Source organism: Sylvia atricapilla, chromosome 3 (genome assembly GCF_009819655.1).
Source record: "Sylvia atricapilla isolate bSylAtr1 chromosome 3, bSylAtr1.pri, whole genome shotgun sequence".
Taxonomy (NCBI): Eukaryota; Metazoa; Chordata; class Aves; order Passeriformes; family Sylviidae; genus Sylvia; species Sylvia atricapilla.
This window is the reverse complement of record NC_089142.1, coordinates 111,373,537-111,397,674: the sequence shown is the minus strand read 5'-3', so window position 1 is coordinate 111,397,674 and position 24,138 is coordinate 111,373,537. Positions and strand designations below refer to the sequence as shown.

Genomic DNA, 24,138 nt, shown 5'->3' with positions numbered 1-24,138 from the left:
CCATTTGGTTTGTGTACAGCTCGCTCACACATGCCTGCAACTTTACACGGCGTTGAATTCCTCCTTTTAGGAGATATTTGCCATCTATCCCACGAATTGTTTTGCTGCTGTCTTGGTAGCAAGTTAAAGTTGTGAGTCAGCTAATTGAGCTTGAAAAACAGTTTAATCCTATTACAGCACATAAGACACTGTCTTTTTTGGTTTTCTTTCAATAATGCTGGTTCATGCACTACTCCCAGACATTAAGAAACACACTATAAGAAGAAGTCTGTCTCCTTGAAACAAGGCGTGGACCCACAACAGGTAAATGAGCATTACATTCTCCAGTCACTTCACCTGTGCCTTGGTTCATCACCATTTTCACAGACCATCATGCAAATAGTTTGCTAAAATATTTGGATGTGTATTTTCCCTCATACACTTAACCTGTAGCAAACACCTGGATTCGAGGCAGCAGGTACAAATAAACTGGTGCATTGTCTTCTCCATGTGAGACAGTGTGTTCAGAAAGAGAGTAGCAGCCCTCATTTGGTTAATGAGGTAGAACTACTATTATAGTAATATTAATAGTAATAGTAGTAGTATTGCTATATTACATAATATTAGTAGTAATAATAATGAAGCATCTCGCCTTTCAAGAAATGTCTGGGCATGGAGAATTTTTGGAGTGGGAAGCCCTCTGCCTTTAAGGTCATGGCACAGGGCTCTGCTGTGAACTGACCTCACAGCCCTGCTTGTTGGCTCTGGAGGAACAAGTTTGTGGGCTCATTATTCCATAGCAAAATTCTCCTTAGTACCTGTGACTGTTTTCTGCTTGCAGAGGTTGGCTGCTCTCCAGTGCTGCTGCTCTCCTGTTCTAGGTGACCTTCAAAGGAGCAGCAGTCCAAGCTGGATTGTTCTGGGACAAAGGCTTATTCCCATGGCCTGGGACTTGGTGTCCACAGGACACTCAGCCACTCACTGACCTCACTTCCTCCACTGTCCCACGGGCTTTGTAAGCATAACCCAGCAGCAGGGACAATCTGTGGCAGGACAACCAAATCTGCTGTTGTAACCACCACCACATTCCGTAGTCCTGTGCTGAAACTGGGACATGCAGGTAATGCATGGATATTTTATTCCAGTACTTTGTGTGTATGGAGCAATATATTTCCCTATGTATGTGTCAGAGCTTGAAAGGAGGATCCATTTTTAATGAGCTTTACCATGCATAGCTAATGCAGGATCTTAATTTTAGACAAAGATTTTGGTTTTATCCGTTAGGGAACACGATAAACCCTTGTGGTGAGTGAGGATGGCACAAGGAGGGTGCTGCTCAGTGGTGGCTTGGAACACCAGGTAAGAGGCACAGGTGAAGGTGGTCCTGCAGGTGCCTCAGTCCCAGTCTGTGGATGTTGCCAAACACAGCTGCTACATACATAATATAACAGCCTGTTCCAGCTGACCCATTCCAGAGCCTCTGAAAGGCTCAGTTCCCTGCAGGCAAGGACTAAAAATAAGTAACCTGAGAGGGGTACTAGCTCAGCTAATTAGCCAAGGAGCAGAGTACTGACTGCTGCACTGATAACAGTGTCTGGCTGCCTTGTTCCAGTGCCTGGCACTCCCCACAAGGATCAGGAAGATCCTGCCCAAAGGTGAACTCCACAGTGCAGCTGCTGTGCTGAAATGAGAAGCTCTCCAGCTCAGGACCCAACCCCTTTGGCCAAATCCTCAATTCTTTATGTTCTGGTGGTACAAAGGTTTCACAAAGGTGGTCTGAGGTCCCAAGGAGTGTTTCCATTTCAGTGAAGATCCATGATCCAAGTCCTGACCTGCCTGTGGGATAATTTAAGTCTGTCATGATCACACTGCTGTCAGTGCACCTCACAGTGTTCTGGGCTACAAATAGAAGAGGACAAACTCTCAGTCAGACCAGACATCGAGGCACAAATGCAAGAAGAGGAATTTTCTCTAGCTTAATTTCTGTTGCATCCCACTTCTTTACCTGTTCTGCTCACTTCAAAGTGACAGTTCTCCTTCCAGGCTCTGGACTGCAAATTTGGGGTGGAGCATAAACTTGTCTTTCTCCTAGCTCTGTTTTGGTTTTAATATTTTTATTATTATTTTTCAGCAGTCAAGGAGAATTACAGAGGACTTAATTTATGCTGATTGGAAGTGTCTGAGCAGTACCACCAAGGCCTTTGTGCCCCAGGAAATCACTGAGGTCCTTTTATGGCTGCTGAGAATATCTAGAAGTACCTTTTTGCGATGTTCTCCCTCCCATGCCAGTTGTTTATTCATGCATTGACAATGAGGAGCAGTTGAAGGTGAGCTTACTCTTGCACTTACGGTGTATTAAAATTAAAGAGCTGTGCTTCCAAGAATTGCACTCTCCTTCCCCAAGCACAAAAAGAAAAGCCAAACCTGAACAAAGTGCACCAGAAGATAGGATATGAACCTCGTTCAGCTCCCATAATTAAGTAGAGAGATCCACAAGTTCAAAGGGCATCTGGGTAAATTAAAAGAAAAGCCTGTGTGGAATGGATCCATCTCTGGAGCAGCTTCTTATGGATTAGAATGATGTGAAGCCTCATCAGTCAAGGCAAAGGTGAATATGGCTGGGATTTAACTGTTTGGGCAGAGTGCACTTCTGGTTTGAATTCAGTGTAAAAGCTGAACCAGACTGACACCAGTGAAATGGGGAGGTAGCTGTCCTGGGCCTGAAAGGAAGTAACTGTCAGAGTCAGTGAGAGTCTTTTTGTTCACAGCAAGTGACACTGGGCTGGAATCCTGTCCCCAGGCTGTGTGTCTGAGCGGGCAGGGAGGCAGGCTGGGGAGGTGAACGCTGGGGGAGCAGGGGCAGGCCCAGCCAGTGGTGAATTGGGAATTCTGGGCAGCAGTGAAACCAATCCAAATGGGAATGACACGTGCAGAGGACGACAGCACCTTCCTGTGAGTGCTGGGGCAGAGACACCGAAAAAACCCAAACCTGGAACAGGTGCAAGTGACTCACATGGAATTTGGTGGGAGTGAAGCTGCTCAGACTCATGCAGAGTTGGTCCAATTTAGCATGAGCATTTTCCAGGACACCAAGTGAGAGCATCTCTCCTTGCCCAGGGAGTGCTTTTCATTGCAGGAAGGCTCTTGTTCCCACTCTCGGGATTCCCACAATGCCACCCGAGTCTGAGGCACTCCAGCATCTGTGAGGGTAAGGCAGGACTCCTGAGCATCGAGGAGAGCAGGATCTGAGGCCAATGAGCAGAGATTAGAGGAACAACGCACACTTGACTTTGTTGTTGTAAGTTATCCCGCATCCTTCCTACCACACCAGTTGGAGCCATCCCGATACATCTGCAGGGTAAACACATGTCCCTAAGAATCCGAGTGCTTCTGCCCTGCTTTGTTAAGCCCTTCACTGGCTCAGAAGTCACTGGGGATAAGTAATAGCTCCTGGAGCCGAGCGAGATGATTGTTTCCTTATTTCCATTTCAATGTGTGCATTGCTCTTCCAGTTCACAGCTCTTTCATGGCAGTGTTGATGATATCTGGGGACCGGGAACAAAGCAGGGATCTGAAGGCGTATGTCTGTGTGCTGAGCTCTTTCTGCAGCAATTAAAATATCACATCACTTTGAATTATGTGGGACCCTTGAAAACCTTCCCTTCAGAGCTGTGAAACTTCAGAGGAGCTGAGTGCTGCCAGCCTTGTTGCCTTGCCCTGCTCTCCAATTTCCACGTACATTTTATTCCTTGGAGTTAAATGTGTGTGTGAAGTGTCTCTGTGGTCCAGGCTCTGGTGCCACCCCAAAGGAGCATTTGGCTTGACCAGAGTGTGGGTAGCCTGGTACATTTGTGCTGAACCCCAGTCTTAATAATATCAGAATACAGATATATATAATATCAGTTAGTAATGAGCAGAGATTCCAATGCAAGGAGTGGGAATGCTAAGACTGGCAAAACTTGATGGAATTGAGATGATGGATTGATCACTAGGGCTTGCCATTAGCTAAAAGCAAATTATTTGAAACACTAGGCTAACATTAAAGGAGCTGTCTGTCCATCCCAACATCCATAACCCTCAAAGCCTATGGACCAGTGGGGCTGTCTCTGAGGAGTGAGGGCTCACTTCATCCCTAGAAGTACTGCAGAGCCTGTTGTGCCATGGGACACCCTCTGGAACACAGAGCAGAAATCTTGCAGATGCTTAACATGCAGATTTTTCTGTGACGTCTGGGCATCTTATTGCAATTAGTTTGAGGGACTAAGAGGGACTTGGGAGGTTCCATGCTGTCAGGAAAAAGGGAAAATAGGGTGTGGAGACCTCTTAACCATTTCCTCAGTGTTTGGTGTATGACTATGACTGATTTATTGTGCTTGAACTGAAGTGGGAGATGGAGGATGTCAGAGCTTTGCATGCCAGGTCAGAGTCACAGATACATCCAGCTCCACAGAGGACATCCACATTGTGTGAGCCCATGCACTGTTCCAACATGAGTTTGGGACCACGAGGCCCATTTTCAATTGCATTCTTCCCCCAACTTGGCTCTTCCTTAGCACAGCCAGAGTTGTTTTTTGCTCAGCAGGCTGCATGGGGGTTAAATATAATTTACACTTCTATCTTTCTCTTTAGAATAACTCAGTCCACTCCCTTAGACAATTCCTGGGTATTGCAGGTTTATTAACTTGCTCAGAAGCATTCCCTGTTTACAGATGAGCTGTGATCTCAGGAGAAGATAAATAAATGTTCCCATCCTAGCAAACATGAGTGATGGACTTTCAGGCTTAGCAATCCATTTACATTGGTTCTCTCCAAAAGAGGAAAGGCTGGAGATTTGGGTTTGATTGAGGAAAATCCTTTCTTGCATCACTGGAGGTGACCAGAAGAGCAGGCTGTTCTGAGAGCCACAGGGCCTGGCTCTGAGCAGTGAAAAAATACCCAAAAGAGCTTAACACGACTGAGTGTTTCCTAATCAAAGCTGCAGGAGAGGAGGGGAGGTATCTGGTGGAATTAATTGCCTGTAATTTTCTGCGGGTTGTAGCTGAATGGCAATGGCTGCAGCAGAGCAGAGATCAGAAGGGTGGGGACAGGTGGGGTTTTTTTTTCAGCAAGAACTGTATCAGATAGAGCATCTCAAAAGGAAAAGCTGCATGCAGAGACTGTCTTAACACGTTGATGTGTCCCAAAAGCTTCAGCTGCTGAAAAAACCCCACATTTTAGAAAATTCAGGTGCCTGTGCCAATAAATGGCACAGACACATTGGCTGAGAGTTCCAAGTCCCCTTTTTCCAGTAGCTTACAAATGTCAGATTTGAACTTTTCAGACTAAAGTATCTTGCTCTCAGTGTCAGGCTCAGGTTGAATTTGTTTTTGCTGCATATTTTTAACTTTCAACAAAAACACTTCAGCTCTTCCTCATAACCAAGTGTGTTCCACAGATATGATTTGTGTTTTTTGTAGATTGGTTAAACTTAACTACTGACTTGCTCTTTTGGAAAGTGGTTACCACAGGTGTGTGATTTGCCTCATCTATGAAAGTAACCCAAATTTAGACTTTATAAAACCTCAGTAACACGTTCTACCAGGAAGAGCTTTGTTGGAGTTTGTCAGGGAAGAGTCTGTGTGGTGAAATAGGCCTTGGGTGAGTCTCTGAGTACAACTGGGCTGAACACTGAGCAAGGAATGGCCTGGTCCAGGGCTGGCAGATGGCTGGGAAGCCAAACTGAAGCCAAACAGGGACATTTCCAGGGGGCTGTGACTCCACAGATGTTCCTGAAGGGCAGCCAGCAAGGCAGCCTGACTCTGACAGAGGAGGGAGGAGACAGCACTCTCAGGGATATATCATTGCACGGGTGAGGTCTGGTGGAGTGGAATTTAGTAGATCAGCATGAATGAAACAGGTTTCATGGAGCCTGAGTCTGACTAGATAAACAGAGGTAAAGATTGGAAGCCAAATAATCAGGATTGACAGGGAGGGCTAAGAAGCAGCAGGGTGTTACCCATGAGCATCAGGAAAAACAAAACCAGCCCAAAAACCAGTGCAGAGATGAGAAATCAGAGTTAAGAGCAGAAAGCCAGGCAACAAGTAACATGTAGAAAAATGAGGAGAAAACAGAGTGTCTACTCATTGCTATTAGGGATCATTTTTCCTGAAGACAAAAAGAAGGCTGGGGCCCAGTGGGAAAAATAGTGTGTAATAGTTCATAACACAGGGAGGGCTGAATTAAAATTGCACAAGCAGATCTTCATCTGCGGAGGTGGGAGAGAACTGGAAAGTTGCATTAGTCAGAGGAGTGGTTTGGTATTTTTTATTTGTTCTGAGGGGATTTTTGTTTTCAACAAGGAGGGTAAGTAATCACTGCAAAAATGTAATAGGCTACATAATGAATGAGTAATAAATTCTCTTCCCCTTGGAACCTCCAAATCTCTAAGGAACACAAACCTAACCAAGATGTAATCCAGTTTGCCCAGGATTTATAGCTGGGGAAGGAAATTATGATGGGGGACACTTGTGGCTTGTGGAAGAGGGACATTCAGGCAATTATTCCAAATGGTGAAGTCCCTGTTCCTTCAGTCCTGGCATTTCTACATTTGCTTTGCTTCACCGCCACTTGAATGCTGTTCCTTGGAGAGTCAGATTTCCGTGTGCATGGGAAACTGCATGAAGGAGCAGAAAGGCTTCCCCTCACTTGATGGCAGCTGAATCAGTTCTGCTGGCTCCTCTCTGCTGCACAAGCCTGGTCTGGCAGTGTGAGCATCACTGGAAAAGCTAGAGGAGGGATCATCTTGGGAGGCCCCAAATCTCTCCTGGATTTCTGAGGTCATCAGGGACTAGATGATTCTAGAAGGTGCTTTTGCCTCTCTGCCTGCTTGCTCCCTTTTGCAGCCTTCCCTGTGGGAATTGGCTGCTGAGAGGAAGCTGCAGGCCTCTGCTTGTCCCTGGGGACATGGGATTTGTCCTGCAGCCTGGACACAGGCAGCAATGATGCAACACAGGAAGGGAAGAGGGAAGGGAAGGAAACCTCATTTTTCCTCCAAACACGAGAATTGTATCAGTCCCTTGAAATATGCCAGAATCAATGAAATAACTTGGGAAACGGCTGGAAAATCTACTGTGGAGGCAGTGCTGTCCTGTGAGCTCGGAGTAGTGGCAGAGATGAAACAAGGATCTTTTCTGAGGCTTCACTATAAACCCCAGAGCCTGCTGGCCTCTTGGAAAAGGGTGGGAAGTCCCAGGCTGTGTCCTGGGTGGAGACCTGTTGGCTCTGAGGAGTGGGAAGGACGCCAGCCCTGTGGCCTCTGCTATCTCCTGGCTCTGCTCCTCCCAGTCCTGCAGCTGACACGCTGCTCCCTGAGTGTTTGCCTGAAAAATCCACTCAAATCTCGCCTGGATTTTGACAGATCCCTACTGAACTTGCAGGAAAAGATGCCTCATTTCTGCCAAGGTTGGAGGAGGATATTCTACAGGGCCCTGCTTGCCCATGGCTGAGCCACTCAGCTGGTGCAAAACTACTCTGAGGTAACACCACTAAAAATCTGGGGGATGCCAATCGAGTATGAAAATCCCACTTTCTTGCTTTAGGATGTGCCACCATTTGTGCTGGATTTTAAGGCAAACTTTTAGAATCGGAAAAGCTGAAGAGGTGCATAGAGAAAGGAGGGAGCATTGTGGAGGCTGTGGCTGAAGGCCTGTCAAAAGAAGAATCTCAAACGCAGGTCTGGGTGTTCCCTAGGAATAGCAGTCCTCTGGCATCCCTTCCACTCCCATTTTCCTCTAGTTCAAGGCACTGGACAGGTTTTTGTCAGTGACAGTTTTCTGTAGAGACACTCAGTGAAATGCAGCTGAGATAAGGCAGGCTGTCACCTGGGAGCATCTCTCTCCCTTTCAGCACTCCTGGCTTCCAGATAATTCCATTATGTGCACACATGAAAAGGGTCCTGTCCTGAGATGAGGTTACCAAGTCCAGCCCAGGCCTCTGAATGAATATTTGCAGTTCTTGGAGTGTTCTTCCCATAACAGTGCCTTCAAAGCCAACTGAGCACACAAATCTTTTGCAGAACACATAAAACTGTCTTAAAATAATTTCTTCATGTGCACCACAACAATCTTGTTCCTTTTAATTTTGGGCCAGGTGTTAATGTTCTTGGCTGGCTGGAAACCTAACGAATACCTTTGACTTCTCCCTTGGCTGTGCTTCTTGCTGCATCTGCCAAGCATTCTTGAGACATCAGGGCCTGGGATTTATATGCTGGAAAGCACATAATATTTTCGAGGGCACGGAGTTAACCAATTTTGCACAGAATGTACTGGTTACGTAAAAGTCGTATTTTAGAATGAAATCGATGCCTTGTTAAATCCTAAGTGTGGAAGCAAAGTGAAGCTCTGTGTTTATGCTCAGTGCAGATCCAGCCCCAGGCCTGGCTTTGCACAATGCTCCACCCTCCTGTGTTGCTGTGCTTCAACCATGACCTGATGGGTTCATCGCAGAGGTGAAGAGCTCCATTTCTATGTCCCCTCTCCTAACAAGAGTTTCTTCTTTGGCACGTTGTTTTGTTTTCCAATTTGTGTGAAGATCTGAATTTCAAAAGCCTAAATAGCCAGATAACAGCAGGCATTTTGCAACACAGGCGAGTGGATTTCTCCATGCTTCCTGAAGTGCTGTTGATTTGTGGAATTAGGGGAGAAGGTGAACATCCTCCTCTTGTCTTGCACTACTGCCTCATTGCACTTCCACCCCAAACCAGATCCTTCTGTAGAGGTGGTAGATTAAAATCTCACAAGACTGAAGAAAAAAGGAAAAGTGGGTAAACTTTCATATTTACCTTTCAGAGGCCTCATATGCACTTTAAAGCATTTTTGAATGGCTAAAAAGGAAAATAAACTTACTTTTCCCTTTTTGTCATTATGTGAAGAACTAAAGTATATGAGTCATACCTTTATGTTGCAGAATTTCTCAGAGAGCGAGGACATGATTTATGTATTTGGATTAAGGTTTGAGCTACCCCAGCCTGGACCCCAGATTCAGGCCTGTGAAGCCTGTGGTGCAGTTAGAAATTATGTTAAGGTGCATGGGACAGTGGTTTTTCTAGATATTAATAGGTAGAGTTTGTAGCATGAACACTTTAGCCACCTTAAGAATGAGATAAACAATGTTTGTTTGCATTTTTCTTATGCTGGATAGCAATGAGAAAATACTTGTAATTGTAAACTATCCTGAAGTGTATATAACCTGCCATTTTAGACAGAATAAACAGAGAACGTATGTTAACCATACTGGTTGGATCTGCATTGCTCTGTCCAGCTTCCCATGTTTTAAGGGGTTCCCTGGTTTTGCCTTTATTTTAGTTTAATGAATGGAGAGATAAGATATTTCCAAACAACAGCCCTGGAATTGTAGCAGAGATTATCCTTTGCTTTTCTGGGCTGTAGTAAAGATCTGATTTGGGGCTTTGATGAACTTTAGTGCAAAAATAGATTGAGTGAATATGGCTTTACTGTGAGAAGCAGATATGGATTATTGCTAGGTACATTCCATAATGGAAAGTCTCCCTTTTGAGGTGGATGTGGATCCACCCTGAGCATGTCTTTGTTTATTTGTGAGATTGTTTCCTGGTTTTCCTTATCACAAACTTCCAGCTGTGAGTTAAAGAGGCAGCGCTGACGTTTTGGTCTCTGGACTAAGGGATGCAAAGAGGCCATGGAGGCAGAGAAGGCTTCTCCAGCTTCCTTCCTTCAGCTCTTGGTTGACTCCACTGAAACAGAGGGAATAAGAGCAAGAACAAGCCTGGACTATTTTACAGTGATTTTAAGCGTGGTTTCACACAGGATTACACATCTGTGTCTTCTTCTTTCCCAATGTCTTTTGGAGCTGCTGGCTGAACTCAACACTCGAGTTTTTAGCAATAATTAACTTTTTACATGTTTCCTAAAAGGAAACTAGTTTTATACTTCTTTCTGATCCTTACCCTGTACTAAACTTCCTCTTTTCAATAGTAGCCCTCAATTGCAGGTGCGACATTCCAGCAGCATTCCCAGTAACAACAGAAGTAATGCCATCCTTTTCTCCTGGAAAACAATGGAGAATGGGATCAGGAGCTGACCCAGATTCTCCCCTTGTCCTACTGTCAAAGTCAGTTATGAAGATACCTGAACATGTAAAATTTTAAATTACTTTTCTAAAATCTATGAGGAAAACCCTGATAAAACACATTTCAGTGATCTTTATGCTAGTAGTGAGTTGGGCCTTCTGTGATAAAATATTTTAGTCTATCCTGGGACAGAAATGATTTGTAGAAAAGCACAATAAAAATATAAAAGTAAAAACACAAAGCAAATTTCACACTTTCCAGTGTGCTGCTTTTTGGAGTATGAAAAAACCTCAGGCATCATTCTCTGCTCCCCTGACCCAACACCCATCAGTCACAATAAATAGTAGAAATGTGGTGAAATAAATAAGTAATGACAGACCCCAGGCCTGGGTGTACTCCCTGCTCCAGGTGATGTGGGATGTCCTTGGCACGTTCCTGCCCTGTGCAGCTTTCCCCTCAGCCAGCACACAAGGTGCCAGCCTGGTTTTGAGTGGGCCCCTTGAAACCACTTTGAAACCCTTCTCCCAAAGACCTGGCAATGCCTGGAGTGTGGATTTGGACGGACAGGGCCTGCAGTGGCTCGTGGTGAGCTCTGGAACAACGTGGGGATGGCAGCTCTGGGAGCTCGGGCTCATGGAATGACCCTTCCCTTGCACAGCTGCAGCCTTGGCACCCTCCAGGCTGCCCTCCCTGTGCCCTCCTTGATCCATGGGAACACTCTGCAGGGAGCAGGTTGCCCATATGGGTTCGACTGGACAAAGGAATTTAGGAAAAATTGCTGTTCTTTTAGGCATGGATCTGAATGTGGATCTCATTTCCATCTTGGCCTCTTCAGGAACTGTTCCCTGAAAGGAAAGCTTTAGGCTGGTTCCCTGTGTCCAGCAGCTCAGGATTTTAAGGCAGTGAATATCAGCCACTGTGGAAGTGACAAAGCAGGAGAAAAATGGGTGAGATGAGACCAGAACTCCAAGTCCAAACAGGGATATCCAAAGTTACCCCTATCACCATTGGGTGGTTTTAATTATTATTTTTCCCTGTGAATCTCTCATTCCAAAATGAAATAAAAACACCTGAAGGTCACAAAAAAAAAAAAATCTGCATTTTCATGCTGTATTGCTTTTGCTTATTTTTGTTGCATTTAACCCTTACTTCCCTTCCCTGTTTTGCATTATCAACACAGAACTTTTACTTGAAGTGATAAGCTGAATTCTTCCACCTTAATTGGAAAGATGTCAATGACTTTCCCTGTTTTCAGCATGGACCTGATCCAAAGCTCGAGGAAGGAAGCTTTCAGCAGGCGTTGGCCTGTGTGTCACAGACACTTGAATGACTTTCTGTGCACAGTGGGAAAATAGAATTTTCCATTCTATTATTTTCCTTTTTAAAAGGACATGCAGTATGTACTGAGTTATTTTTTAAATTATTTATACAACTGTATCCTGACAAGCTACAACTTCCTCCTGGGTAAACATAGCTCCAGTTTGTTTCTGTAGTGTGAAGCTGTGTTTATAAGGTTGGGGAAGGACCACAACTAGCGTGGGGTGTGCTGTCCCAAAAATCCCCCCCTTTGTTTTCTTTACAAACTTTGGGGACATTCTTCATCTGTGTTTCACAAGTTCTGGCTTCTTGTACCATAAAACCTGTTTTATGTAACCCACTTCTGTTTTTATTCAACATTGTACATATGGATTTTAAATGATTGTATACATAAAACAATGAGTCCCAGGCACTTGAGGGGAAAAGTTGCGTCACAAATCTTTACCATTTCTTGTGTATTTCATCTTGAAATTCCAGCATCAGACTGTCTTAAGGGCCATTTTTTCCATTCTAGGCTTCCACTGGCTTGACAATGTCAAAGCATTGAGCTGGAAAGTGTTTTCTGGTACCTTGAACGGGGATGCAGGAAAAAAGAAAATCAAATCCTGGTCTGTCAGGTGCTTCGAAAAGTTCATCTCTTGGCTGAGAAAATCACCGTACTGTCCCCTGGATTTGTGCCATTTTCCATGGGTAACTCAGAGGCTCTAAAAGCACTTGAGGATTGGGAAAAGCAGCCAAAGCAGTCTGATTTTACAGGGCCTCTCCTCCCATCAGCTTCCCACTTTTCAGACTTTCCTAACACCCATTTTGTTGGATTTTTTTCCCCCCAAGTAACAGTCCTTTATACAAAGCTGGATTGTCTGCAAATGCAGAAACCTCTGGATTTTTTTTTTTTTTTTCATTAAATCAAAACCCCAGTTTTGGTGCCAAAGGATCCTATGTGGGTTTGGAACTGCTGCCTCTCCAGGACTAGAGCATGATATTTACCTGGTGGTTTTCAGGTAGGAAAAAGTGTGCTGTCCCTATGGCTCACAGGAAAATATCAGGGTTTTTTTGGCTGTGTAAAACAACATTTTTCCTCATGAAAATACCCTGGATAAAAAGTCATAACCTCTGAAGATGAGGTGACCACTCGGTTAACTGGAAACAAAACTGCCTTCCAGGAGACAGGGTTCCTGGAGAGGAAGGATGCAAGAAGCATCACCTGCTGTGTGAGTTTTGCTGTTTTTTCTCACTTTGTTTTTGTTCCTAGAGGGAGAGTGTGTTAAACAATAGTCTTCTAACTTCTTCTATGCTTTGACAGTTTTGGGAATAACATACACGCTGAAAGAAAGGAATTTAGACATTGTGACCTCTGGCTAACTATACTAAAGATAAAAGTTGAGAGTTTTCCAAGGTAACTAGCCTACAATTAAGATTTAATTCTGCAATTCACCATTCCCCCTTCAGCCATCCTGCTTTGCGATGAAATTTCCAACAGATGGCTGGGATCCTCAAGGCGTGGAGAAACTGTTATTATCCGAATATTAGCAGGCTTTTAAACCTTCCTCCTACCTCAGCTGCAGTGCTAATGAGGCTCCCATCTCCCCTCCAGGGTTTACCTCCGGGTTTTCTCCTGCAAAAGGGACTCTTCAAGGAAGTAGTGAAAATGATGAAGGAAATGTTGTAGGTACAGCCTTGGAAGAAGATTTCCCTTCATATCTTTTCTGCAAAGGGCTAAATAATGCTCTTGATTTTTTTTTTCCCTTGTGGAATAAAGATGTTTGGACCTTGAATTGAGGTGTGTAGGAGTAAACTTTGCAAGGCTTTAAAATAGAACCCCAGCAAGAGGGGGAAAGCGGCATTCTGCAGAAACCTGCTGCTCTAGAATAAGGAGCAGGAGTGTATGAAACACCAGATCCTCTGCCTTGGATTTCAGGCAAGCCACTATTTATAGGGTGATCACTGAAGCTGACTCTGGGCTTCACTTATAAATAGCTGAGCTTATATTTCCTTTCTCTGCCAGAATTTTGCCAACTGCAGTTTCATGCTTCCCTTGTCATGCTGAACATTGCTGGTGGCGTGTGGACAGCACGGCTGAGCAGTGGTGGGGGCTGATAAAGTTGGATTCACCAATAGATTCCCCTTCCTCCTTAGCAAATCCTGCATGAATCCAATCCCGCACTGGGAGTGATGCAGGAATGTGGGTGCTATTGCCTGGACATAGACAAGACTCTGATGACACTTTTAAGATGAAAATTGGGCCTTCAAAGTCACTGCGGAACTTCTGACTGAAGTTTGAAAGTCAGATTTTTTTTTAATAGGTGTCCTACGGTGTGAGCTTCTGAGGAAATCCTGCAGGCCATGCCTTAAGCCCTTAAAATCTGATGTGCTTGGCAGCTTTTGACTTTTTAAAATCTGGCCAGATCCTTTATAAGGCAGAATCATGACACTGGAGGCTCTTTGCCCGCCAGCACATGCCAGAGTCACACTCAAATTCCTCATTCCTGGGGTTCATGTGGAGAGCTCCTCACTGAGGCAGTGACTGTCACAGGACAGGACATTTTTAGAATAAGCAGTCCTGCATGGTTCAGGTGAGAGATCTCAGCTAAATGATGACAGGGGAATCTTCTTAGAGCTTCCTACTGAATTAAAAGTTACCAGCTTTTGCTTCAGACCTGCAGCTGAGCAACAGCCCTGGTGTGGAGCATGTCCAGGATCTGACATGGAAGTTGTGAGCGTGGGAAGGAGCAGCTCCAGCCTGGAGCTTTGAATGATAGAACAGCTTCCTGGTAAATAATTCCTGTTAATGCGACTCTCTGATGATCATTTCATCCATCTGTGTGGCAGCATTAAGGCAGTGAGAGCAGATGACTGCACCTGGAGGAGGCTCCACTGATGTCAGACACATCGGTGCACATGGAACTGAACAAGGAATCATGGCCTCAGCAGTTAAAGCCCAGGATTTCCAGAGCAAGGTAATCACCATAGAAAGCATTTAAAAATTTGTTTATGCTGGTGGGTTCTTGGAGCATGTGCTGATGTCTTAACCCGACCTGAAAGTTTCAGTTTCTGTAGGAAAAGTAAGCAGGTAGTCAGGAAAACTAATAAATCTGGGAGAGGGCTAAGAATTTAACTTTTTTTCCTGTAGTAGTTAGTGGCCCAGCTGCACCTGACAATTTGTTTTGTCAAATTACATGGGGTGATGTGTATTTTTCATAGAATCATGGAAAGCTTTGGGTTGGAAAGGACTTTAGAACCCATCCAGTTTCATCCTCTGCCATGACAGGGACACCTTCCACTATCCCAGGTTGCTCCAAGCCCCATTCAGCCTGGCCTTTGACACTTCCATGGATGAGGCAGCTTCTGTGGGCAACCTCTGCCAGGGCCTCCCCACCCTCACAGAATTTCTCTCAAATATCTAATCTAAACCTATTCTCTTTTATATTATAGCCATTACATTTCTAATTAGGGGCACTTCTGATGCATCTAGAAGAAATGCAAGAGTAAAACTACGGTGAGACACAAGGAAAGAGAATAATGTTTGGCAACAAGGGGCAAAGCTTTTTGCAGAGAATTGTGCAGGTTTTTGTGGGACAGATAAATGCTGGGAATTTTGATCAGCTTTCCTCCCAATTTCTCTTTGAGAGAGGAAACCTTTGAGGCATCGAGCCTCAAACTGCTACACCACGAAAGTGGCTTTGAAGGGCCAAGAAACTTCCTTTGCAGTTGTAGTCATCCTCTGTGATTGGATTCCTTCTCTGTGGAGCCTGCAGGACACAAGAGCAGGTCCCAAGACATTTATTTCATTTCTTAATGTACTGCCTTGAACACAATGGGAATGTCTGCAGGGGATGTTGTGGTACCCTGCCAGCTCTCACTACTGCTTCCTGTCCTTCCACAGGGATTCCTGCTAGGACTCCTCCCAGCCACTGGAGATTGCCATGATGCTGGCAGGGAGAGCAGGAAAGCCATCTTGTCTTCACACTGTCAGCATTTCCACTGCTGACTCTGGTGGCGTGGGAAGGAGACAGCAGCTGGCTGAGGCCAAGGCCAACCTTTTCTAAGTGCCCTGTGCTTGAGTCATTTTCCAGGGTTGAGGATGTCTGGCACATGGAGAAATAGGTCTGGAGCTCACAGAAGCTGATGGTAGGGAGAAAACAGCTGAGAATGGATGCTCTGGGGACAGGTAGGCACAGAGACTTGGGGACCACTTAGAAAAATAATACTTTCTCAACAAAAGAGTATTGCCAGACCTCTGATGTGCAGCCTGAGAGGAGAGTTACAAATGGTCTGCATGTCCCTGCTCTTTGTTTCTCCCGGTAAAGCACCTTCCTGTGTCACACACACCTTTCCCTGTGGCTATTGCATGGGGATACCTGGGAGAGTGTTTATTCCCTGATGCAGAATTTTGGGCAGGTCAGCCTCCTGAGCTGGTCATAGAGAAAAGGGAGACCTAGGATTGAGGATCAGACACATTTATGTTTTCAGTGACTGTTGGGAAACAGGAATATCTCAGTAAATCCATTCTGGGAAATGCATTGCTACAACGTGTTCCTGAAGGTTAAGGGTGTAACCCCGACCTGGGTGTAACCAAGGTGCTGAGGAGAAATAGGATTCTGTGAGGAAATGTTTGTGAAGAGGAGCCATCCTGCTTGCAGACATGCTACACACCGTCAGGAAGCTTGAGTTTTCCCTCTGGGCAGACTCTTGCCCATCTTTCATTTCCCTCTCAAGAGCCTGGCCTAGGCTTCCACAAGAAAAAGCTCCAGTCTGTGGAGCCCCGAAGCGTGCCTTGGAGCCCCACTCTGTGTCTGCAAGCAGGAGTTACAGGTGGAGGAAAGGTGTGTTTGGTGGGGGGAATGGATCTCAGTCATGCTGGGAACCTGTGGAACTGGTACTGTCTCATAACAGGAGGCTTTTCCAGTCTAATGGAACAGCCAGGGAATTTTTTTATTATAGTGTGAATTTCTTGGTGTGCATTTTTATTGGGTTCTTGGAAATGGACATAATCTTTGAGTAGATTTTTTTTTTTTTTAGCATTGTTATAATAATTGTGGCTCATAATATCTCATCTAGATGTGCTGCTTTTGTATCTGCTTGGAAGTACCCTTATACAAATTCAAATGTGTGCCTTGGGGACATGGTTTACTGGTGGCCTTGGCAGCACTGGGTTAATGGACTCAAGGACCTTGGAGGATTTTTCCAACCTAAACTATTTTGTGATTCCCATTTTGATCAATTTTATTTTGAATGATTCATTAGGTTATTTAAACTAGGATTTCTTTTTAAATTATCTTTCAGAGAGACTGAAATATGATTACCTGTACACACCCGTGCAGCGTTTGCCCCTTGGTGAAGGTGTCAATATGCACATGGATCTATTTCTGTGGGATGAACAATAATATTGAGTGTGGTGCCTTGGTAGATCTTCAAAAGGAAAAAAACCCAAGATTAAAATATTGCTTCAACTGCGAAGAAATCTGTGTTTGCCTGAGCAAAATGTGTGAGGGAAAAAACCTTGGGCTTCAGGGCCAAACTAACTACAAAGTAACGGGGCTGAAGGGCAGTGACTTTGCTCAACATTGTTGCTGTCCCTTTTCACTTCATTTAACAACAGTTTTTGTCAGGGCCATTCAATCCAGTCCTTTCAGTCTGATTAAAGGAGCAGGAATGTGGACATCAGTGGGAACAACCTGTTTGTCTGACTGGGTTTTCTCACTGACATTAAGTGCTGTTAGTTTACCTTGTGAGTATTCCCTGCTCAATTGTCACCAGGCTGTAGGCTTTGGCTTTCTAACTCTGCAAGTGGAAGGTTCACGCTGAAAATACAAACAAATTGGTGCAGTAGTTTTTAAAATTAAATGAGCATCCTCTCTGTCAAACTTGGAAATGCTGCTGTGAACTATCAGCAGCAAAACATTTGTACTTGCCCTGTTCTTTACCAAATACCAAATGCTCTTTAAAAAGGAGAAAATGACTGTCAATAACCTGGGATAACTTGTTGGAGCCCCCAGTGCCCCCTGCTATTCTGGTTCTTGTTTCTCCAGGCATTCATTCGTTCCCAGTTATTTCCATGGGAATCCATGGCCCACCCATCTTGGAGCTATGGGGGCTAACAAATCCTAGAATACGCTGTGTGCTCCTGCTCACTCCCAGATACTGCAGACTTTTGTCCCTTCCAGCTTGCTTGATGGATATTAATAATTGAGTGAAGGGTGATTTTTAAGGATATTTCTTAGCATGTCAGCATTTGAATATATTTTTAAAAAATTTATCTACATACACCCATTTTTACTGCATGACAAGGTCTGGATATGAACCAGCACAAATGACAAACATGGAAGTAAGTTCCTAGACCTTATCAAGAATCTTTAGGGTTCATGGGGACAGAATATTTTAAAGAGACTTTCTGAATGCCAGAGGAGCTTTTCCCCAGGGACTTAGTCCCTTTGGGGTCTCACTGGAAATCAGGAAGAGGAGGCACTGCTGGAGGTATAAGGAGGTGTCTCTGGCAGGACAGTCATGGAAACCAAAGGAGAACAAAATATCCAGAAGAACCTGACTGATAATTTTGACAGGCTGGAAATGAAGCAATGTTCCGGAGATTATGCCAGGAAGTGGATATTGGAAATTTTGGCAAAGCAGCTGAGTGTGAAGGGGCAGGAGACAGATAAGAGGGAGTTTAAGATACACAGAGGAAAGGAACTCCAGACAGCAGTTAAATAGCAGTGAGTGCAGGGATGAAGAGCAGAAGAAAAGGGACTGATAATCATGGAGGCAAATGAATCCAAGAGTGGTTTGTTGATTTTTTTAATAAAATACATGGACAGCACTGGTCCATAGCTGTATTGCAAGCCAAAGGTGAGGGAGAGTGGACAGAGGAGGGAAGCAGCATGGACACGAGGAGGGTGAGGACAGGGAGGCAAGCAGGGAGGCCAGGATTAGCAGAGGCAACCTGAAGTTGCAGTGCCTGCCTCTTGACCTTGGCTGTGGAAGAGGGGAAAGGACGAAAGGCACACTGGCTGGGGGACAGCAGTCTCCTCTGGAATGACAGGCAAAATTCTTCCCAGGTAGGGAGGAAAAGGGAAAGTGTGGCACAAGGGCAGCTGGACCTGGGTTCCAGGGCTTGGGTTGCACTGGCAAAGGGAGGCTGTTTACGTGGGAAGGTAGTAGGACTGGAGCAGCAGGAGAGGATGACTGCAGTGGAGGAAGTCAGACCCGGGAGGAGGTTTCCACTAGGAATGACAGAGCAGCGGGAAGGACAGCAGCACTAGAGGAAATGGATGCTGGGGGCGAGCCAACATTGTCTTTGCGATAGGAGAGGGTGTCAGAGGAGGAGGAGCAAGGAGGCTGGAGAGACCCAATAACCAAATAAATGTAAGGGAAGGGAAGCGGGGAGCGGCTGGATAACACCCACGGGGAGGCTGCGAGAGAGGGCCGGCGGAGGGGGAAGACCTGGCGTGAGCACAGGGCAGGCCCGAGCGGCAGCAGGAGCAGGTGAGGATGCGCCGGGCGGTGCGGGCTGCGGGCCGTGCCGAGACCCCGCGCCGCAGGGCCGCCGCAGGGCAGCGGCTCCTCCCGCGCTGTCCCCGCCCCTGGCTCGGCTCCGCGCCGGGCGGGGCACACGGGGCACACGCAGCGGGGCTGCGGGGCCCGCCGCTCCCTGCGCACAGCGCGGAGCAGCGCCGAGGTAGGGCCGGGATCGGGGGGCCGGGATCCAGGAGCGGGGATGGGAGCGGCCCCTCTTCCCGGGCGCGTGTGCGCAGCGCGGCCGATTCCCGCAGCCTCTCCGCAGCGGCGCGCAGCGGGCTCGGCGCTGTCAGAGCCGCCCCGCCCTGCACTGCCTTGCCCTGCCTTGCCTTGCCTTGCCTTGCCTTGCCTTGCCTTGCCTTGCCTTGCCCTGCCTTGCCTTGCCTTGCCCTGCGGCGGCCCCGGCCCGTCCCCGGGGGCCGCGGCCGCCGCCCCTTTCTCTCCCTCCCCTTCGCTCCGTCCCCGCCCGCGGTGCCGCCTCCGCCGCGCAGCCGCACGCCCCGCGCGGTGCGGTGCGGAGAGCCCGGCTCCACTGCTGCTCCTGCGGTATTCCTTGCTAGACGCATGTAATTCCTTCTTTCTTTCCCTTGGTCGGGGCGGGACGCGGGGGGCGGCGCGGGGTCGCGGCGGGGCTTTGTGTGCGGCGGCGCCGCGCTGAGCCCGGTGCGGGGCGGCTGCGGTCCGGGCGCGGCCATCGCCGCGGTGCCCGCAGTGAGCGGCACAATGCGTGGGCTTGCTTCGGTTGTCTCGGGGCTGGCTCTGGCTCTTAGGTGGGTACAGGCCTGATTTAAAAAAAAAAAAAAAAAAAAAAAAAAAAAAAAAAAAAAAAAAGGCAGGCTTGTGCTACAGATTGTGAGACTGCAGCAGCTCTGAAAAAAAAAGCCTTGTTCATGGCACCGAGGCTGACGTTTCATTCGGTAGCTGATATTTTTCCTTTTGGAGTGATGATACAGAGCTAGAGTGAGTATCGAATTTGTGATGTTGATGTCTTAATCGTGAATGAAATGGCATTCTTTTTTAGAGGTGAGTAGTGATCTGTGTTTCTGCGTTGTGCTCCACATTTTCCATAGTTACAAATGCTAAATGTTCAAGATGAAAGGACTGCAGGGAGAGGGAATAAACACAAACTGTCAAGATCCGGAGCGTTCGGCTCATCCTTCGACCTTTATTGACAGGATACCAGCATTATGAAACCTGCTTATTGAACAGTTCGGGAAAAGAGCTGGAATTCCCGCAGCCCGGCATCGTGCTTACAGGCATCTTGGCGAACAATGCTCCCTGGAGCCGGGGTTAGAGAGGCAGAGCAGCGAGGGGAATTTATTCCGAGAGATAGCAGCCATGTGGAAGTGTCAGGGGAGGCTGTGACTCCTCAGGCCATTGCAGGAAAACTCCGCTGAAGGAAGGACTCGCATATGCTTTAGAAGGCTCTGGAGAGAGAGACAGGAGTGAAAACGGAATGGGATAAAGGGCTGGGAAGGTGGGTGATGGCAGCGGGATGTGATTTGTAAAGAATCGTTCTTATCCTTGAACGGTTTTTTTCGCCCCTCCATGTTTCTGGGGAGAGCAGAAATGGCTGTAGTGAAGCCTCCATGACTTAGCAGTGGTTGTAGGGCTGTGAGGAGGGATGAGGGGCTGCCTCATGTGTCACAACTAGTGCTGAAGAGGCAAGAAAATAGGGAATATTTTGTTACTTCATGTAGGAGCATCAGCATGGAATTACGAATGTGGAATCAGGAGGTCAGGTTCTGGAACAGAACCTGCTTTGGGTTTTTCTGTAATGCAGGTTAAGTGCAGCAAATGACACTCACTGAAGCAGGATGCAGCATTTTGGGATAAAATAAGGGCTTGCAGCAGCAGCCATGTGGCAAAAAGTGATAGAGATGCTGTTTCATCTCTGTGGTGGCACGGATCCTGCAGCTTTTGAAATTGCTGCGTGTCACTGAACCCCGCCTGCAGTCAGGAGTGGGGCAGAGAGCAGCCAAACCCTCTTGCTGTATATATGGAGACCAGGATACTCCTGTGTGCTGCTCCAAGAGCCCCTGGGGAGCAGGAGGGCAAACCATTTTATGAAAGATGCTTTCTTTTTCCTTCATCATCTATAAAATGGAATCAGTTAAAGCCCCGTTACTGGATGGGCCTGGATTGCTTGTTTGCATTACGTCACCTGACTAAGGATTTATTTTTCATGTGGGTCGGTTACGAGATGTAATATTTGTAGTTGGATTGCCTGCAAAATAATTGTATTTCATTAGCAAGGAGTGCATGGACATCTTTCATGGAACACAGAGGAAAAAAATCTGTTTATGCAGGTGTTTAAGGGTCAGACTGCAAAAGTTATTTAGACTGTTAATCTCTATAGGCACCTAAAGTCCTTAGTCATCTGATCTGGGCACAAGTGAACAAGCAGTACAATAGTTTATCATTGCCCATTAGCCATGAGTCAGCTACTAAATCCTGCCCAGGCTGATGGCTGTGGCCACAGACTTCCTGATTGCCCTTTCCCTCGAGTCTAGGAATACCTCTGGAAGTGCTGGAGCCTCCGGGGCCAGACAGGTGACCTGACTTCAGGGCAAGGAGCCTCCAGCTGCCCTCGGATCTCTCTGGCTCATCTGTGCAGGAGAGCAGTGCAGGCTCTTTCCTGTGGTGCCTGGAAGCTCCTGATGAGACCAGGCCTGTTCTCCATGGTCAGAGCTGTGTGGAGCCATAAGGGCTTTCCTGGCAAATCAGCTCCTGCCGTGGGCTGCTCCTGTTCCCAGCTGATGGAGCTGGGGAGTTTGCCAGCACGTTGGACCCTTACCTCTGCTGAGGCTCCTGGCAGCTTTCCCAAGTGAAACCAGCAGGAATCTGGCCTAGAGGTGTGAGATGTGGAAATCCAGTTGCCTTCTCTTGCTTTAAACCTGAGGAACCATCTCGCGTCGGATTGTTCTGACCAGATACCGGTTGTGTGGAGTAGCTGCAGCTCCACGCTGAGGGGAGTGTAATCCATTGGGATCCAGTCCGTGTCCTGCAGAGCCTGGTTTGGAGCCTGCTTCCCCCTGGGACTCCCTGCTGGACTCTTTTCCCCCCACCCACATGTGGTTTTCGTTTGTCTGCCTTTCATTATTACTCTTAAAATGATCTGTTGTGAATTTGTTTTTCTAATGGACATGAATACAATGTTGCGGCAGTTACAGCTGGACCTTTGGAGGCTTTTCCTGTAATGAAAAAAGGGTTTCAGAGAGATGATGTTTTTTTAAAACAAGAAAGACATAAGAATAATTCTTCTTACGTCGAGTAACCCCAACTTATTCAATAGCTTAATCAGAGTGACATAGATCAATTCTATATATATATTTAAACAGGCGGCTTTTTTTTCTATTTTGTCCAATTTTATTTCTTTTTCATGTATTGTTAATCCCAGCCTCACTTTTTACTGTCAGTTCCTCATTAAAAAAGGCCAGTTTTGCATGGAAAAAGCTTTGATGTGTATTGTTAGGTGAGGGTTGAGTACATAACAGGTTTTATGGCTGGGAGGGCTGTGTCTGGAAGTGGTATTTCTGTTTGCAGTGAAATGTATGTGATTATTGAAAGGTATGCACTAATGTATAAAGGTTGTGCTTAGGGGTTGTGTACATCTCCCTATGTCCAAGGACAGATTAAGGTCGAGGATTATATTGAGCTATTATATTGAGCTATATTTTCATCAGTGTTAGCATTTTTCTCATCATCTTCTCTGTGAGGTTTTTTCCTCGTTGAACAGCGATTATTTCAGGATGTTCTTACTTTGTCATGTATTTTCACTTTTCTGCTATTCTCTTAATACATTATTTGATTGTTTAATATATTTACTCTCCGATTACATTGCACAAAGTTATATTTGTTTTTTAAGCTGCATGTGTTTTAGCTTACCAGAAACCCCTTTGGTGTGTCACCACTGCCACCAGAGAAGCACATTTACACTGCTGTGCAGCCACTTTTATTCCACAATGTGCTGAGTGCTCGAACTTTAGAAAGAAATAGTGAGTTGGTTTGATTTGTCCAGCAGCCCCTCATGTCAAGAGGGCAGTGGGGACTGAACGAAAGAGGCACTGCATGTGAAGCCCTTGTGGTAGCAGATGCTGACCCACACTTGTTGGATACTGGGAATAGCCTTGCTGGTCATACCCGTGCCCTTGGAACAGGAGAGGTGTGCCATTAACACTCTGTCCTGAGAGCTAAAAATACTCTGCCACCAAACTGTTCACAGGTAAATGTTCCAAATTTAGCACTTCTTCTGTTTACTGGGATTCCAGACACAGGCTGTTCTCTTTTTGGGAGAAGTAGCCAGACCTGCTGAGCAATTTGCCTGTGATCTGTAAATCACGTTCAGGAATGATGTTCCTGGATTTCCTCTCTGGTTTTGTTCATGTGTCCAGAGCTGTGCACCAGAGGAAACAATTTCTCTTTCTCTGTGAGAACAGGAAACACAGATACAAATCATGAGAGAAGCTGCGGGCTTCCCTTGAAAAATGAAATGTTTGTATTTTATTTTTAGGACAGGAATAGGGATTGACTGACAGCTCAGTTTGATTAGTGTGGCCACTGGGTTTGGTTTCATTAGTCGTGTCTCAATACAATGTGGAATGATCCCTGGAATGGGCAGCTGCTACTCTGTATGAGATGTGGGGTCTGGGAAGAGATGCAGTTGCAGACCCAGGTTTAGGATGTGATTGGGGAGGAAGAGGTGCAGACCTGGAGCCACCCAGCAGTGCCCCACTGCCCATGTGAGCGACTGGCATGGGGTTAATGGGTTTGAAGCAGCACTCTTAATGAATAAAGCATTTATGCTTCATGTGTTCAGTCTCCCTGGAGTGGCTGTTGTGATCCTTCCTGCCCTCAGTCTGTGGGGACTCAGACACCTTTAGTTCTGGCTTTTGTTTTCTCAGCTTGCCTCGAGGTTTTGTAAAGCAGCATCCCACTGAGGTCATGGCTGTGCTAAAGTCTCCCGGCCAGGGCTGCAGTGGTGCCTGCGGAGATCAGGGAGGATCATGCCCCACCCCAAAATGGTGGAGTTGGATTTTCCATTTTTCCCCTTCCTTGGAGGCGGCAGGGGCTGTGCCTTGTTGGGAGGTGCTCGGAGGTGACGCAGAGGTTCCTCTCCAAGCCTGGCCCTGACATTTTAAGGTTATACTGATTACCCAGTTTATCCCAGGCAGACTTTTTTCCCAAGCCAGATCTACTGGCATCGTTGGGAAGTCTTTAGTTTCTGCTGTGGGATTCAGCCGCA

The 24,138-nt window shown here is 46.3% G+C and overlaps 1 protein-coding gene across 2 annotated transcripts in view; it reads left to right on the top strand.

Moving 5' to 3' along the window:
* Window positions 1–19,378: 19,378 nt before the first annotated feature.
* Window positions 19,379–24,138, top strand: part of SPTBN1 (spectrin beta, non-erythrocytic 1) — a 117,564-nt gene continuing 112,804 nt past the window's right edge. Inside the window, exon 1 of one of the 2 annotated variants that reach the window (XM_066316618.1) lies at window positions 19,379–19,459. The gene's annotated coding sequence lies outside the window, so the exon portion shown is untranslated. Of the gene's footprint in view, window positions 19,460–19,585; window positions 19,854–24,138 lie in introns of those variants that run through there. The other variant, XM_066316617.1, reaches the window with a different exon arrangement.